We start from the raw sequence: 15,875 nt of genomic DNA, 5'->3' as shown, positions 1-15,875 counted from the left end.
ACCATGTAGGGTACTGAAGACTGACATTATCCAGATGCAAGTCACCTCTAGAATGGAGAAGCAGAGCAGATATCAAAGTCTACAGCCTGAAAACCTTTCTGCAACTAGAGGACGCAGAAACTAACCCATGGAAAGACTCCGTGACCTGAAACTACATCCTTAAAACAAATGTGCTTTGAATCATTGCTACTGGGTTCGGATTCTGGCGCTATCACGTCAGGCTTCTGCGGAAACAGGAGCCTCTCCATGTGCCCTCACGTAATGAATTTGAGTTTCAGCTGTCTGAGTGGCCGCCTTTTCATTCTTCTTAGAACAAGCATTCCCTTCTTGTGGGAAGTGGAGTTTCCATTTCTGGAGATTGGAGGCAAATGTAATTGCATTATAAGATTTTTACTTTGTAAGCCCATTTCTAGCCCAGAGCGGGGCAATGCTGGTTTTAATTCTAAGTAAAATTGGATTGATGCCCAGCTCATCAAACCTACTAATCAATTCTCACAGAAGTGAATTCTCAGGGAGAAGTTGGCAGTGACTATGGTTCTTTAGGTAGCAATATTACTTCCTAACCAGGTGCCTTTAAATGGGATCCAATGGATTTCCATGCTTTCTCCCCAAGAAGTTACATTTCTTTCCCATTACCAATATGAAAACTCTTGGCCATCTTTTAAGGAGTCCTTTGACAAGGGCACCCTACCTTTGATTATTTTATTTAGTTTAATATTCATTGTCAGTCAATCGTATTTACTGAGCATTTACTGTGTGCAGAGCACTGTACTAATTCTGAAATAGCTCCAGTGCATCCTAAGATCATTAAGATCACCATGCTGAGAAGCAGCATGGTGTAGTGGATCGAGCAGGGCCCTAAGAGTCAGAAGGTCATGGGTACTAATCCCGGCACTATCACTTGTCTGCTGTGTGACCTTGGGTAAGTCACTTCACTTCCCTGTGCCTCAGTTACCTCATCTGTAAAATAGGGATTGAGACTGTAAGCCCTATATAGGACAGGGACTGTGTCCAACTCCATTTGCTTGGATCCACCCCAGCACTTAGTACAGTGCCTGGCACCTACACTTAAATACAATTATTATTATTATTGTTACAATTATTGATAATAATCAGAGGCTAATGAGGCATATGATTATGATGATGAGATTAAGCAGGGAGTTTTCTGTCTTCATTTGAAGTTGTCACTCAGGGGATGGCAAAGCTACCATTATACAATACAATTTACCTCACCAATGTCCCCATTGGCAAATCTTCCTTTATTGTTTTTTCATGTCTGCATTCAATCCTCATAAGCCTATGGCACACATTAAGGACATTCTGAACCAAGTTTTGGAAGTTTAACTCATTCCCGGAGGAATCTCTAGTTGTATCTACATGAGCAGTCTCAAAGGAAAAGTCACTTTCAAGAGAAAAAAGAGGGCTAGAGACTTAGCGTAGTGTTTTATGATGCAAATTGCTAGATATTAAATGTCACACTGACAGCTGTAATCTGTCACTAATATTAGAAATGACCTAGAATTACCAACATGCCATGTGCTGGCCTGTCAGAATCCCACAGACGTGTGCTAGCCTGCCTTAGGTGCTATTTCAGAAGCATCTTTCATCAAAGGAGCCCAGCAGTGAAGATATCTGGCTTAAAAACTGTACAGTGCATTCTGAAATCAGACTGGGAATTTGAAAATTGCTGGGGATGGTAGATAACAAACCTTCCATTGTTGACTTGCTGATCTTGTTGGAGGGAGTGAAGCTGGGACTTGGGTCTGTTTGGCACTGGAACTGGGGCTAGGAGCTGGGATTGGGGCTGAGGGTGGGGGTGGGGTTGGGCCTGAGGTTAAGGTTGGGGGTTGAAGCTGGACTGGGGCTTATTTCGAGCTGGGACTAGGGCTGGTCTAATCTGACAGCCTTGGTTCTTCCCCCAGTACTTAGCATACAGAAACATTTAATATTTTTTAAAATTATTATTGTTGTTTTTGTTATCAATATTATTATTTTATCTCTTAATATTCCACATCACAAATCAGGCACCAACAGGGCCAGATAAGTTGGGATCAGAGAAACCCATGGTTCTGTTGAATGAATCAGGAAAATCATAAACTCAGAGAGGCCTGCAGGGCAATTTCCCTGCAGCACAAATAATTCTCCCCCAGTCCTCACTTGCATGCCCACTGGAGAGTTTAGATCATTCCATTTCTTTTTTCTTTGTGTTCTTCAGCTGGGAGATGTGAAAATCGGGTTGGCGCCCCACTGACAAGCATGATTGATTGGCATGATTAGGCCAACGTGACCAGTCGGTCTCTCCTCTGGCTTACCAATTGACCTGGCTCCCAATTTCTCTGATTTCCTGGAGCTGGGAGTGGGGGAGAATATGGGTTGATCAAAAATCAAAGAGCTTGTGTTCTAGCCTCCATTGGTTCTTTTGTTATGCTTTTAAAGCAGGCTGGGTAGATTTTCTCAAGATTAAGCCTTAAGCACAGTGCCTCTTCCCCTCTAGACTGTAAACTCATCTTGGGCTGGGAATATGTCAGTTTATTGTTGTATTGTACTCTCCCAAGTGCTTAGTACAGTGCTCTGCACACAGTAAGCACTCAATAAATACGACTGACTGTCTAGTGTCAGGACAATCAGGGATAAAGCCTGGCTCACCCTGCACTCTGGAAGGACAAATGCGGTCCACAGTCTTTCTGGAGGACAGAGGAGGCTGACCACGGTTTTTCCTGTCTTTTGTTCAGTTTGATCAGTGTTCAGGTGGAACTCAAGAACTCCATGGGGGTCCTGCACCATGGACCAGATTTTCTTCCCTTTAAAGGAACTTGGTTCAAACTGGTTGGGGTGGATTTTACTGGCTGCTCATTACCTTGGAGAAATTGGAATTAAACGTGCCTGTGTGGCAACCAAACCAGAGGAACAGGAAAACTTGCAGTTTCCAAATCCCAGCCCTTGAGGATCTAGCCTGGTCCTGCCAGTTCACCCCGAGAGAAGAGGGAACATGGAAGTTTCAGCTCCAGAGGCTAAGATCTCAGCCTCTGGAGGTGCTAACAAGACCACCCTTGTTAGCCATCCTTGAGAATGGAAAATGTTTCTGTCTTAAAATGTCTATTTTCCAAGGTGGTTTTATTTATGATGTAATTCTGAGTGCTAAAACTAGGAGGGAGGAGAAATTTCAGACTACATACAAGGTAAACCCAGCCCACTTAAATGGGCAAAAGCTTGTAAACAAGTTGTTTGGCCTGAATTCCATCTCCCTTGGGGAGAAAAGTAAAAAAAAAAAAGCTGATTTGTCTGCCAGTCTGGTAAGAAATCAAGAGCTTCTTAGGGGAAAATAATTCATTAATGAATAAAACTTACTCTTCTGCTGACCCTGTGGGCAAATTACAGTGACCCCTCTTCCCCTGTTTATGTGACCCTATTACTCTTAGCTGCTTTGGGTGTTTTATAGGGAACCAAGTTAGTAAAATCACTGAAAAGACCCTGCCAGGCTCCTGGATATAATTACGCTAAACACACTGAATTCCACCAAATCCAAACCCTGAGCAATGTGCCAAACTTTCCATTCCTAAACTGGGCAGGGCACTGTAAAATAAGTGCTTAAGAGAGTACAATATAGCAATGTAACAGACACCTTCCCTGCCCACAATGAGCTTACAGTCTAGAGGGGGAGCCGGACATTAATATAAATAAATAAATTACAGATAGGTACATAAATTGCAATCGATCAAACAATGGTATCTATTGAGCCTCTACTGTGTGCAGAGCACCAAGTTTACTGCTTGAGAAAGTTCAACAGTTGCCTGCAACACACTCCATGCCCACAAAGAGCTTAGGTAAAGTTATTTAAAAACACAGCAACCAGAATCAATCATTCAATTGAATTACTGAATGAATGATTCTTAGATACTAAGAATGGGAATAAATAAATGTGTAGCAGAGGTATGCTGTATGCTTGACTCCTCTCTCTCATTCAACCCACATATTCGATCCGTCACTAAATCCTGTCAGTTTCCCCTGCTTTCTCTCCCATCTGAATCACCTATGCTCTTGGCCCTGTACCTGCTCTTGGCCCTGTACCCTTTCAGCACTTGCTCCTCACTCCACCCTCAACCCCACCCCACTCAATTTTTTTTTAATATCTGTTACTGTAAACTCCTTGTGAGCAGGGAATTTAACTACCAACTCTGTTGCATTGTACCCTCCTAAGCACTTAGTTCAGTGCTCTGCACATTGTAAGTGATTAACATACACCACAGATTGATTACTCTGGGCCAACCAGTGAACATAGGGAGAGCTGTGAATTGTCAAATTTAAGTGAGGAGGGATTTCCAAGATGAGGGAATAGTGTGAGAGAAGGGATGGATGTGGGTTTATGGAGAGCAAAATAATCAACAAATTGAATTTATGGAGTGCTTACTGCATGGAGAGCACTATATTACAAGCTTGGGACAGTATTCAATAGTATTTACTGAGCACTTACTATGTGCAGAGCACTGTACTAAGCACTTGGAATGTACAAATTGGCAACAGATAGAGACAGTCCCTGCCCTTTGATGGGCTTACAGTCTAATCGAGAGTAGACTATAATAGAATTGATAGACACATTCCCTGCCCATGAGGAGCTTAAAGTCTAGAGGGGAATACAGCTGAGAAGCTGGCTTGGGAGGAACAAAGAGAGTGAGTTGGGGAATAGTGGGTGAAGAGAGCCAACATGTGAGATTGGAAGCATTTTTACTTGATGTAGAGGAAAATGGAAAGACAACAGAGGTTTTAAAGAAATGAGAGATGTATGCCAAGTGATACTTCAAGAAGATGACCCTCATAACAGTGTGTAATGTAGATTGGAGTGAGAGAGTGCTGGAGGCAGGGAAACCTATCAAGATTCAAAGATGTCACCAAGGGTTTATACTTCGGGATGAAGAGGGTGGTTGGATTGTGGCAAAGATGGGGAAATAAGGAGGAGGACTGAGCTTAGGAGGGAAATAGAAGAGTTCAGGTTTATCTATGTTGAGTTTGAGCTGCCAGAGGGAATGTAAGTGGAGACGACCTGGAGGCAAGAGGAAGCAGGAGGTTGGGTCTAGTGAGGTAATCTTGCCAGGTAGCCACGTACAGGTGGTAGCTGAAACCGTGTGAATAGATGAGCTCCTCAAGAGGGTGAGTATAAAGGGAGAAGACTTGGGGACTCGGGACAAATCTTTCTGGGAAATACACAGTAAGGGGATGAAGGCAGAGTCAGTGAAGAAAAATGTAAGAGAACTAAGTTCATAATAAGAAAGCACAATCATGGTGAAAAGCATTTCCAGGTGAAGTGAAGAGCCAATCACTGTCACAGGCAGTTGAGAAATCACGAAGGTTTTGACAGAGTAGAACCCACTGGACTTGGCTATGTGTAAGTCACTGGAGACCTTGGTAAGTGTAGTCTCAGGGGAGTGAAATGATAACAGAGCGTCAAGAAAAGAGTTGATGGAGAGAAAGTGAAAACAGCAGGTAACCATAGCCCATTCAAGAGGTTTGGACAGGAATGGGAGTAGGAAGACAGAGTGATAGCTAAGAGAGTTGTGGGATCCAAAGAAGACATCTGAGTGTGTTTGAAGGTAGAGGGAAAGGACTCATTTGAGAATGAGAGGTTAAAGATGGCTCTAAGAGAGAAGGAGAGGGAAAGTGTCTTTAGTATGTGAGAGGGGATGGGGTGTGCAGAGTAGATGAGAGAGCTCCTTTAAGAGACACTTGTGAAGAAGGAGAAAAAGGAGAAGGGAGTAGTAGAGCTGGGAGGAAACAAAGGAGGGACTTGGAGAAGTTCACGTAAAGTAGTTGGAGACGTTATTAGTGGTTAGAGAGAGAGAGAAAAGGGGACATGGCTCAGTGGAAAGAGCATGGGCTTTGGAGTCAGAGGTCATGGGTTCGAATACCGGCTCTGCCACTTGTCAGCTGTGTGACTGTGGGCAAGTCACTTCACTTCTCTGTGCCTCAGTTACCTCATCTGTAAAATGGGGATTAAGACTGTAAGCCCCATGTGGGACAACCTGATTCCCCTGTGTTTACCCCAGTGCTTAGAACAGTGCTCTGCACATAGTAAGAGCTTAACAAATACCAACATCATTATTATTATTATTTATGAAGGAGAATAGTTGGTGGGGGTAATCAATTGATCAATCAATAATATTTATTGTGTCCTTTCTATGTGCAGAACACTGTACCAAGTGTTTTGGAAAGTACAATACAACAAAATTGGTAGACACGATCCTTATCCATAAAGGGCTTACAGTCGGCAGGAGGAGACAGATATTAAATTAAATTACAGAGGAGGGAAATAGTAGAGTGTAAGGGTATATGTCCATAAATGCTGTGGGGTTGAGGTGAGGACCAAAGTGTTTTAGGAATATACAGCTAAGTGCATAGATCAAGCAGTCAATCAATCAATACATTGTATTTATTGAACACTCACTATGTGCAGAGCACTGTACTAAGGGCTTGGAAGAGTACAAGGGAATTAGCAGACATGTTCCCTCCCCATAACAAGCTCACAGTCTAGAGGGCTGACAGAGCATTGATATGACTACATAAGTAATCTATAATGTATTATTTAAAGATATGCACATAAGATATGCCCCTCTCAGGATTGCACCTGGAAAGTTTCCAGTACTCTACCAGTCTCGGCTAGGGGAGGGTGAGTCAAGTAGAGGCCTACCCATTCCATTCCCAGCTTGGGCAGTGGCTAGAGAGTGGAAGGCAATCTGCTCAAGTCAAAACTCACCATGCTGGGCAGCAGCGGCGTAGGAGAGAGTCGAGGGCGGAGACTCAAGTTTACTGTGTGGAAGAAGGCAGTGGTAAACCACTTGGGTATTTTTACCAAGAAAATTATATGAATACACAGATATCACAATTATTATTATTATTATTATTATTATATATTTTTATTTGTCTCATGCTGTTTAATGTGTATTGTTTCAATTCTTGCAATGTGCCTGTCTCCAATCCCTTCCTCTAACTTTATTCAAGATTGTGAACACCTCAAAAGACAGGGTCCATTTCTAATTCTCACCTGCATACTTTCCCCCAGTTCTTAGTACAGTGATCTGCACATGGGAAGCAATTAATAAATACTACTACTTCTTCTACTACTCAAAAATCCAAATCAGGCTATCCTTTCCTTCCTTTTCAAATGAAGGAATAATGAATTCAAATTCTTCATGATATCTGTTGGGGAACCATTTCTAGGGGAAGCAGCTCCTCAAGATAGAGCTGGGATTGTGTGCAAAAAGAGTCCACATAGTACAAGATAATACTGAAATAGGTTTGCTGGCACCAGTTAGAAGTTGAATAGGCATTCGACCAGGATGTAGGAGGAGTTAACCAACTATTAACTGACCTGTGCCCCTGCTATAGCAAAAAGACATGAGCAGTAGCAAAAGTGATGATTTTGGAGTAGTAAGAAACTGATTTAAATGGTCAATGGTAAGTGTACCTAACATGCAAGTACATACTAATCCTGTGCAGTGGATGATGTGGGTGGGGAAAAAAGTGATTAACATCACAAACCACAGATGATAAAATGTAAGGACAGATCTCTCTCTCTCCTCTCCACGCTGGCTCCCTCCTCTCCCCCCATCCCTCGCCCCAAACCATGGTCTGGGTTGAGCTCCATAGTGTAGATAAGGGGCTCTGTAATGCCCCCACAGTGAAACCAATACACACCCCTTCTCCCCTTGTCGTCTCTCACCTGTGGTGCCATCCGAGGGCCTGAACTGCTGCCTCTTCAGAGCGGTTCTGTCGTGTACAGGTGCCTCTATATCTGGAGGCCCAGAGAGTTAAGGAATTTGTCCAAGGTCACAAGTGGCGGAGATGAGATTAGAATCCAGATCCTCTGACTTCGAGCCCATTGCTCTTTTCAACAGGTCGTACTGCTTCTCTAAGATTAACCCATCAAACCCCAATATCCACTTTTTCTGCGTTCTGTACCCTGGTCCAGCACTTGGGTCTAGGCACATAATGTATGGATTGTACAGTTAATTATTTCTACTGATTATCCCATTTGGAAATATTTTAGGTCTTTCTCCCCCAGTTGAGTGTAAGCTGCCTGTGGGCAAGGAACACATCTTGTGCTTCAACTGCACTTTCATGATTGGCTTGTAGAGTGGATTGCATCCATCTGGCACTCAATAAACACCATTAGTAACTAACTAACCAAATACCAACCCAGGGAAATTAAATTTTAGAAAGGCAAACTAAAACCAATGGACCTTAGGAAGAAGTGAAATGGGCAGTTAAAATGCAAGTGACTTACCAGAAATCTGCAGGTTTTTAAAAGCCTATTTTAGAGGTCCAGGAAAATGCGTGGCCCATCAGGTGACCAATCAGAAGTCCTGCATGACTAACTGGCAGATAAAAGAGGTCCCCAACAGTTAAACAGAGGGCAGAGGTCAAAATTGCAATAATGGTAAACTCTTCTGAGTGAGCGGTGCTGGGAAAACCCATCACGAGTAACAGGTCGGGTGCAAACAGCAAAGTGGGAGGTTACAAAGGAGCTTGACGAGCCCCCCGAAAGGGATTCTGAAGCTAACGACAAGAGATTCCTTGAGTCTATCGAAGCCCAGAAGCCGGCCAGCCCATCCATGGGGGTGCTTGGCAATTGGGGGCGGGGGAGATAAGGTGCCCTCATGTATGAAAGGAGCATAGGCATTCACGTTATGGAGGAGTCAGGACACGGCCCCCATGAGCTCAGCACTGTGGGCAGTCACTGCTGGCCTGATTTACCCTGCCCTTTGGAGCAAGAAAGGGGCTGGAGGTGGAGTCAAGATGGAGTCTCCATTTCTTCCCTTCTGTTGGCCGAGTGTGGCCCTCAGCCGAGGCAGGGGACATGGTGGTTCCCATCATCCTCTCTGGGACAGAGCTGGCCAGCATTCGTGAGGGTGATCCAGCCCCTGCTCAGGGTCACAAACTTCCCCTCCGCCACTATCACCGCAGGCTGTTTGCCCCCTGACGCCATCACCTGAGTCAGCAGGTGGTGTGCAGAGTTAGTGAACTGGGGACAGGGAAGTGACGGTATAATTGTTAATAAAATGTCCAGGGGGGCAGGGAGGAGGAAAAAAATGTAAGCTCCTTATGGACAGTGAATGTGTTTACCAACTCTGTTCTACTGAACTCTCCTAAGTGCTTAGTTCAGTGCCCTGCAGACAGTAAGCACTCAATAAATACCACTGATTGACTGATTCTTCAAACCCCTGGAAATCCCCCCGAGTCACAAGCTTTTAAGAGTTACTTATTAAGTTCCTCATATCAAGACAATAGAGAAAGAGGAAGCAGGGTGTTCTGCTTGTTATTGAGACACTCATCGTGAGCTAGTTTGACTTAAATGCAGTATAGAAGGGAAAGAGTCTGTTTATTTTGGTTCATCTAGTCACATATCCCAGGGACAGTGCAATTGATCAATTGATCAGTTAATCAATTGTTAGTTATTGACTGCTTCCTGGGTACAGAACACTGTGGCAAACCCTTTGGAGGGCCTCAGTTCCCTCATCTGTAAAATGGGGATTAAGACTGTGAGCCCCACGTGGGACAACCTGATTCCCCTATGTCTACCCCAGCGCTTAGAACAGTGCTCGGCACATAGTAAGCGCTTAACAAATACCAACATTATTATTATTATTATTATTACAGTAAATAGACACAATCCCTGCTCTCCATTTTTTCATTCATTAATTCATTCAGTCATACTTATTGAACACTTACTGTGTGCAAACGACAGTACTAAGCGCTTGGGAGAACCCACTCACAGTGAGCTTAAGGTCTAGAAGGGGAGACAGACATTAATATAAATAAGTAAATAAATAAATGATTTGTACATAAGTGCTCTGGGGCTGGGAAGAGGGATGAATAAAGGGATCAACTCAGGGTGATGCAGAAGGGAGTGGGAGAAGAGGAAAGGAGGGCATAGTCAGGGAAGGCCCTTTGGAGGAGGTGTGCCTTCAATAAGGGTTTGAACGGAGGGAGAGTAATTGTCTGTCAGATATGAGGAGGGAGGGCATTCCAGGCCAGAGGCAGGATGTGAGCGAGAGGTTGGTAGCGAGATAGATGAGTTCAAGGTACAATGAGAAGGTTGAAGAAGTGTACGGGATGGGGTGTAGTAGGAGAGTAGCGAAGTGACGTAGGAGGGGGCAAGGTGAATGAGTGCTTTAAAGCCAGTGGTGAAGAGGTTTTGTTTGATGCGGAGGTGGATAGGCACCCACCGGAGGTTCTTGATGAGTGGGGGAAATATAGCTTCAACACTTTTGTAGGAAAATGATCCGGGCAGCAGATTGAAGTATGGACTGGAGTGGGGAGAGAGACAGGAGGCTGGGAGGTCAGCAAGGAGCCCGTTACGGTAATTAAGGTGGGGTAGGATAAGTGCTTGGACTATTGTGATAGTAGTTTGATGAAGAGGAAAGGGCGGATTTTAGCAGTGCTGTGAAGGTGGAACCGACAGGATTCAGTGATGGATTGAATATGTGGATTGAGTGAGAGACAGAAGTCAAGGATGATGCCTAGGTTACGGGTTTGTGAGACAGGAATCAAGATATAGTGTAAAAATATGTACATAAGTACATCTGTTTCCTGCTTGGAGTTCGCTCCCTCACCCTTCATATCTGACAGGCCATCATTCTCCCCATCTTCAAAGCCCTCCTAAAATCATATCTTCTCCAGGAACCTTTCCTTGACTACGCCCTCAACTTCCCACCCTTTTCTCCCTTCCTGTCACCTCTGCATTTATATCTACACCCGCTAACACTTAATACTCACCCCACTCCCACCCCCACATCACTAATGTACATATACTTTGCTGCTTCTCTTAGGAATAATTTGTTTGATTGCAGTCTGCCCTTCTAGATTGTAAACTCCTTGTGGCCAGGAATTATATTCTTCCGAGTATTCAATAGAGTGCTTCACACACAGTAAGTGCTCAATAAATATCATTGATTGATTGACACTGAATGACTTGTCGAAAGTCACACAGCATGCAGCAGAGTCGGCATTAGAACCCAGGTTCATACTCTTTGCACTAGGCTCTGCTTCCTGGATTCTTTTTCTAAAAAATCATTCTGCGCCCATCTCTCTGCTCCTCAAGTGCTTCCCCTGGTGGCCCATCCATTTCTACATCAAGCAGAAACTCCTCACCATCAGATACAAGACACTCCTCCCCATCAGATACAAGACACAGCACTTATGTACATATCTGTAATTTATTTATATTAATGTCTGTCTCACCCACAGACTGTAAACTCATCGTGGGCAGAGAATGTGTTTTATTGTTATATTGTACTCTCCCAAGTGCTTAGTACAGCGCTCTGCTCATAGTAAATGCTCTATAAATACAATTGACTGAACTGACCTACTTTCCCACTAACACCCAGCCCACACACTTCGTTTCTCCCACCCCAACCTACTCCCTCTCCCTTGTTCTTACCTCACCCACCATCAACCTCTTGCTTGTTCCCTCCTTCCTGCCTGGAACTCCTTCCCCCTATATATCCGATAAAGCCCTACTGAAATCACATCTCCTCAAATCAGTCAATCAATCAATGGCATTTGAGTGCTTACTATTGGCAGAAGACTGTACTGTTTGGGAGAGTACAATACAGCAGAATTGGCAGACACATTCCCTGCCCATAATGAGCTGTCAGTAAGTCAATTGTATTTATTGAGCACTTACTATGTGCAGAGCACTATACCTAACACTTGGGAGAGTACAATATTACAATATAACAGACACTTTCCCTGCCCAAAATAAGCTTACAGTCTAGACAGGGAGACAGACATTAATATAAATAAATGCAGTCTAGGAAGATTGCACTGATTAAACTCTCATCCCCCTATCCTCTTTTGCCTCACCCATGTACTTAGTCCCACCGTTCTAAGAGCTCACTCCACACCCACCCCCACAGCACCAACGTCCGTCTACTCGATTGCTTCCCTTACCTGAATAATTTATTTTAATGTCTGTCTCCCCCGTCAGCTCCTTGGGCATAGGGATCTTGTCTGCCATCAGGATTCTAACCCCAGCTCCTCCACTGGTCTGTCATGTGAGCTTGGGTGAGTCGCTTCACTTCTTTGTGCCTCAGTTACCTCATCTGTAAAATGGAAATTAAGACTGTGAACCCCATCCTGACTCTGCCCCTTGTCAGCTGTGTGACTGTGGGCAAGTCACTTCACTTGTCTGTGCCTCAGTTCCATCATCTAGCGTGGCTCAGTGGAAAGAGCACGGGCTTTGGAGTCAGGGCTCATGAGTTCGAATCCCAGCTCTGCCACTTGTCGGCTGTGTGACTGTGGGCAAGTCACTTAACTTCTCAGTGCCTCAGTTGCCTCATCTGTAAAATGGGGATGAAGACTGTGAGCCCCACGTGGGACAACCTGATTCCCCTATGTCTACCCCAGCGCTTAGAACAGTGCTCGGCACATAGTAAGCGCTTAACAAATACCAACATTATTATTATTAAAATAGGGATGAAGACTGTGAGCCTCACGTGGGACCACCTGATTACCCTGTATCTACCCCAGCGCTTAGAACAGTGCTCTGCACGCAGTAAGCACTTAAATACCAACATTACTACGTGGGAGATGGACTGTGACCAACTGGATTAGCTTGCATCTATCCCAGCACTCAGTACAGTAAGAGCTTAAATACCATTAAAAAAAAAAAGAGACCCCACCTATGCTGGGCTGCAGCTGTCTGTCTGGAGATGATGCAGTTTGCTGGATGGAGTCAGGAAGGAAATAAAAGGGAACAGTAAGTCTCAAGGTCGGGGCTCGGGGAGCTGTAGAGGTGGTCCAGATGCATGGCAGTGTCACCACTTGGAGTTGTTCTGGGTCTCTGGAACACCAGGCCACGGGGAATTTTAGGAAGGAGAAAGAAATGCTGGGGAGGGTTAAATGTGGAAAAGACTCCCAACTCCAAGGATTCTGAGACTGCTGAAAGGGGAAGAAGGCTTGGTTGGGTGGGAAGGGACTGGAGTGGGTTGGAGAGGGGTTGATTACAGCCAAGGGCAGGAAAGGCAGGAACACTTGGTAGAAGGCAGAAGCAGAAAGCCAACCTTAGCTCCCTTAACTCCCTCCAGCTCTTGGCATTAGGAGCAGAGCCTGGAAAACAAATTCATATTGTGAATTTGGAAATTGATGTCCTGCACTTAATGCTGAATCCCATCGTAAATCTCACCCTAAAGTGGAGAAATGACTTCTATCATGCAGAGGCCTCAGGTGTTGCTGTTATCACTGAACCAGACAAAGAAGAGCTTCTAAATGCCTGGTTTTTAAGCCATCTTGGAAGTTAGGCTCTTTTTCTCTGAATTTCTACTGACTGAAGAATTAATAGTCTTTCAAGCATCAGTGCATCGTTAAGTTACTCATTTCTGTCTTCTGGGCAACTGGGCGATCTTTGAAGCAGGAGGTAATGTGGTCTCGTGGGACGAACCCAAGGGCTGTAGTCCAGTTCTCCCACTGCCTTGCTGTCTGTCCTCGGGCAATCTTAACCTCTCTGGGTCTATTTCCCTATCTGCAAGAGAAACTGTGAAATGGGGATGTTAAGACTGCCCCCATCTCACTTTCCTCCTCAGAGGAATATTGAAAGGATGAATTGATGTGAAAGTATTTGGGAAAAAAATGAATCCTGCACAAATTCAAGGAGCCATTCTCATCGTGGTGTTCCAGTTGCTAATATGATTATTCAGTGTGTGAATTCGACTGGTGTTTGAACTGGAAAATGTCTAATTCTTAGACATTTTCTTATACATAAAGTATTTTCTTAGGGCATGTTGATTTTTCTAAATAAGGTCCTGGGGTTTTTTTTCTAATTATGTTTAAAATCCACTGAGTGGCAAAGCTGAATGCAAACATACTGACACCTTCTGGGTATGAGTAACCATTGCATGTAGCATTTACCCAAGTTCTTCTCCGGATTAGCTGATATTTATTGATTCTGCACGTAAATTGACATAAGGCAAAGAGTTACCTTTTCAGGGTGGAAGCAGCAACACTTGCATTTCAAAAACAATTGTCACGAAATAGATTTTAAGTATCTGATAATGAAATCAATCTCTATTTACCAGGATGACTGGCAACTTAAACAATGCAAGATGCCCATTTAGTCAATCAAAGTTATTTACTGAGCTCTTATGGAGTTCAGAGCTCTAAACTAAGCGCTTGGATGAGTACAATACAATAGAGTTGGTAGACACTATCCCTATCAACAAGGAGCTTACAGTGTAGAGGGGAAGACAGACAACAATATAAATCACAAATCATCATCAACTTCAATGGTATTTATTGAGTGTTTACTGTGTGCAGAGCACTCTGCTAAGCGCCTGAGGAAATACGATATAACAGATGGGGGAAAGCCAGAAAACAAGGATGTTAAAAAAATTGTGGTATTTGTTAAGCGCTTACTATATGCTAGGCACTCTACTAAGTGTTGAGGTGGATATAAAGTAAATCAGGTTGGACACAGTTCCTGTCCCACATGGATAGTCTTAATCCCCATTTTAGAGATAAAGGAACTGAGGGACAGGGAAGTGAAGTGACTTGCCTAAAGCCACACTGCAGAAAGGTGGTGGACCGTGATTAGAACCCATGACCTTCTGATGACCAGGCCTTTGCTTTATCCACTGCGCCATGCTGTTTCCCAATACATGAGTGCTGTGGGTTGGGAGTCGCGTGAGTATTAAAGTGCAGAAGGGGGACACATCCAAAACCAAAGGTGATGTAAAGGGGTTGACATTAGAGGAGCGCAAGTGGCTGGGTTGGGCTGGGTTGTAATTGGAGATTAGGGAGGTAAAGCAACAGGAGATGGAAGGATACCTGCCAGGCAGTGATGATGTCAGCCAGTGAGCAGAGGGAAGAATCTCTGTGTCCAAGACCTGTGCAAAAATGGGGGGTTGGGGTAGGGGCCAGTTGAGTCCTGCCGTCTTCAGAAGAACAGAATGGGCGAAGTGCCATGTCTGATCATGAGACTACTTCCACTAGGGGTCCCTGCCTGACAATGGGTTTGGAGCATTTCGGGAGTTCCTGCAAAAATCACAGTGACATCCCACAAGGGGTTCTTGATTATGCTTGATTGAAGATAACACACTGGTAATGTTCATTGCATCGTATGAAACATCACAACACCCTGCCTGGAAAGTGCGATCAAGACAAAATTGGATAGAGCTGACCGACAGTCTAAACAATAAACCATTTTGCACTTTTCTTTCCCAATCTTTGAAGGAACTGCCCCTCCCTTTCCCCCGTCCCATCCCCACTTCTCAGAGCCCAGTGAAGGGACCAATATCTATTAACATCATCATGTAGAACAATTTAATTTACAAGGCTAAAATCTAATGAATAAAAGATAGATGGTGGAACTAATCCTCTCTAGACCCTAATCCAGGTATCCCGTGAACTGGATAGCTGGGAGAGCTGGCCATCGGCAGACATGAGGCTTTACAGACACAGAGAAAGGGGAGAAACTACGGAAAATACTGTGGAACTGGGTGAGAACTCATGATCTCAGTCACACAAGCATGTGCACACAACTACACAACTGCTTTAAAGTTGTTGGTCAGGAGCTTCCGTCCAATACAGAGGTGGATGGACGAACAAATCTCCGAGGATCAGCAAAGGTATTAGATATGTTAATAAAAATGATGGTATTTGTAAAGTGTTTACCATGTGTCAAGCACCGTTCTAAGCTCTGGGGTAGAAACAAGCTGATCAGGTTAGACACAGTCCGTGGCCCACATTCATTCATTTAATAGTATTTATTGAGTGCTTACTATGTGCAGCGCACTGTACTAAATGCTTGGAATGTACAATTCAGCAACGGATAGAGACAATCCCTGCCCAGTGACGGGCTCACAGTCTAAACCGGGGAGACAGACAGC

At 44.2% G+C, this 15,875-nt stretch overlaps 1 non-coding gene across 1 annotated transcript; it reads left to right on the top strand.

Annotated features, from left to right (window-relative positions):
- The first annotated feature begins 6,598 nt into the window (after positions 1-6,598).
- LOC114814878 lies at positions 6,599-6,736 on the top strand. The gene has a single exon (XR_003762674.1). It is a non-coding gene; the product is annotated as a small nucleolar RNA SNORA7 (small nucleolar RNA).
- The last annotated feature ends 9,139 nt before the right edge of the window (positions 6,737-15,875 follow it).

The sequence above is a fragment of the Ornithorhynchus anatinus genome, chromosome 10 (assembly GCF_004115215.2).
Source record: "Ornithorhynchus anatinus isolate Pmale09 chromosome 10, mOrnAna1.pri.v4, whole genome shotgun sequence".
NCBI classification, from domain to species: Eukaryota; Metazoa; Chordata; class Mammalia; order Monotremata; family Ornithorhynchidae; genus Ornithorhynchus; species Ornithorhynchus anatinus.
The sequence above is the reverse complement of the archived record's forward strand: the minus strand, read 5'-3'. Positions and strand labels throughout refer to the sequence as shown.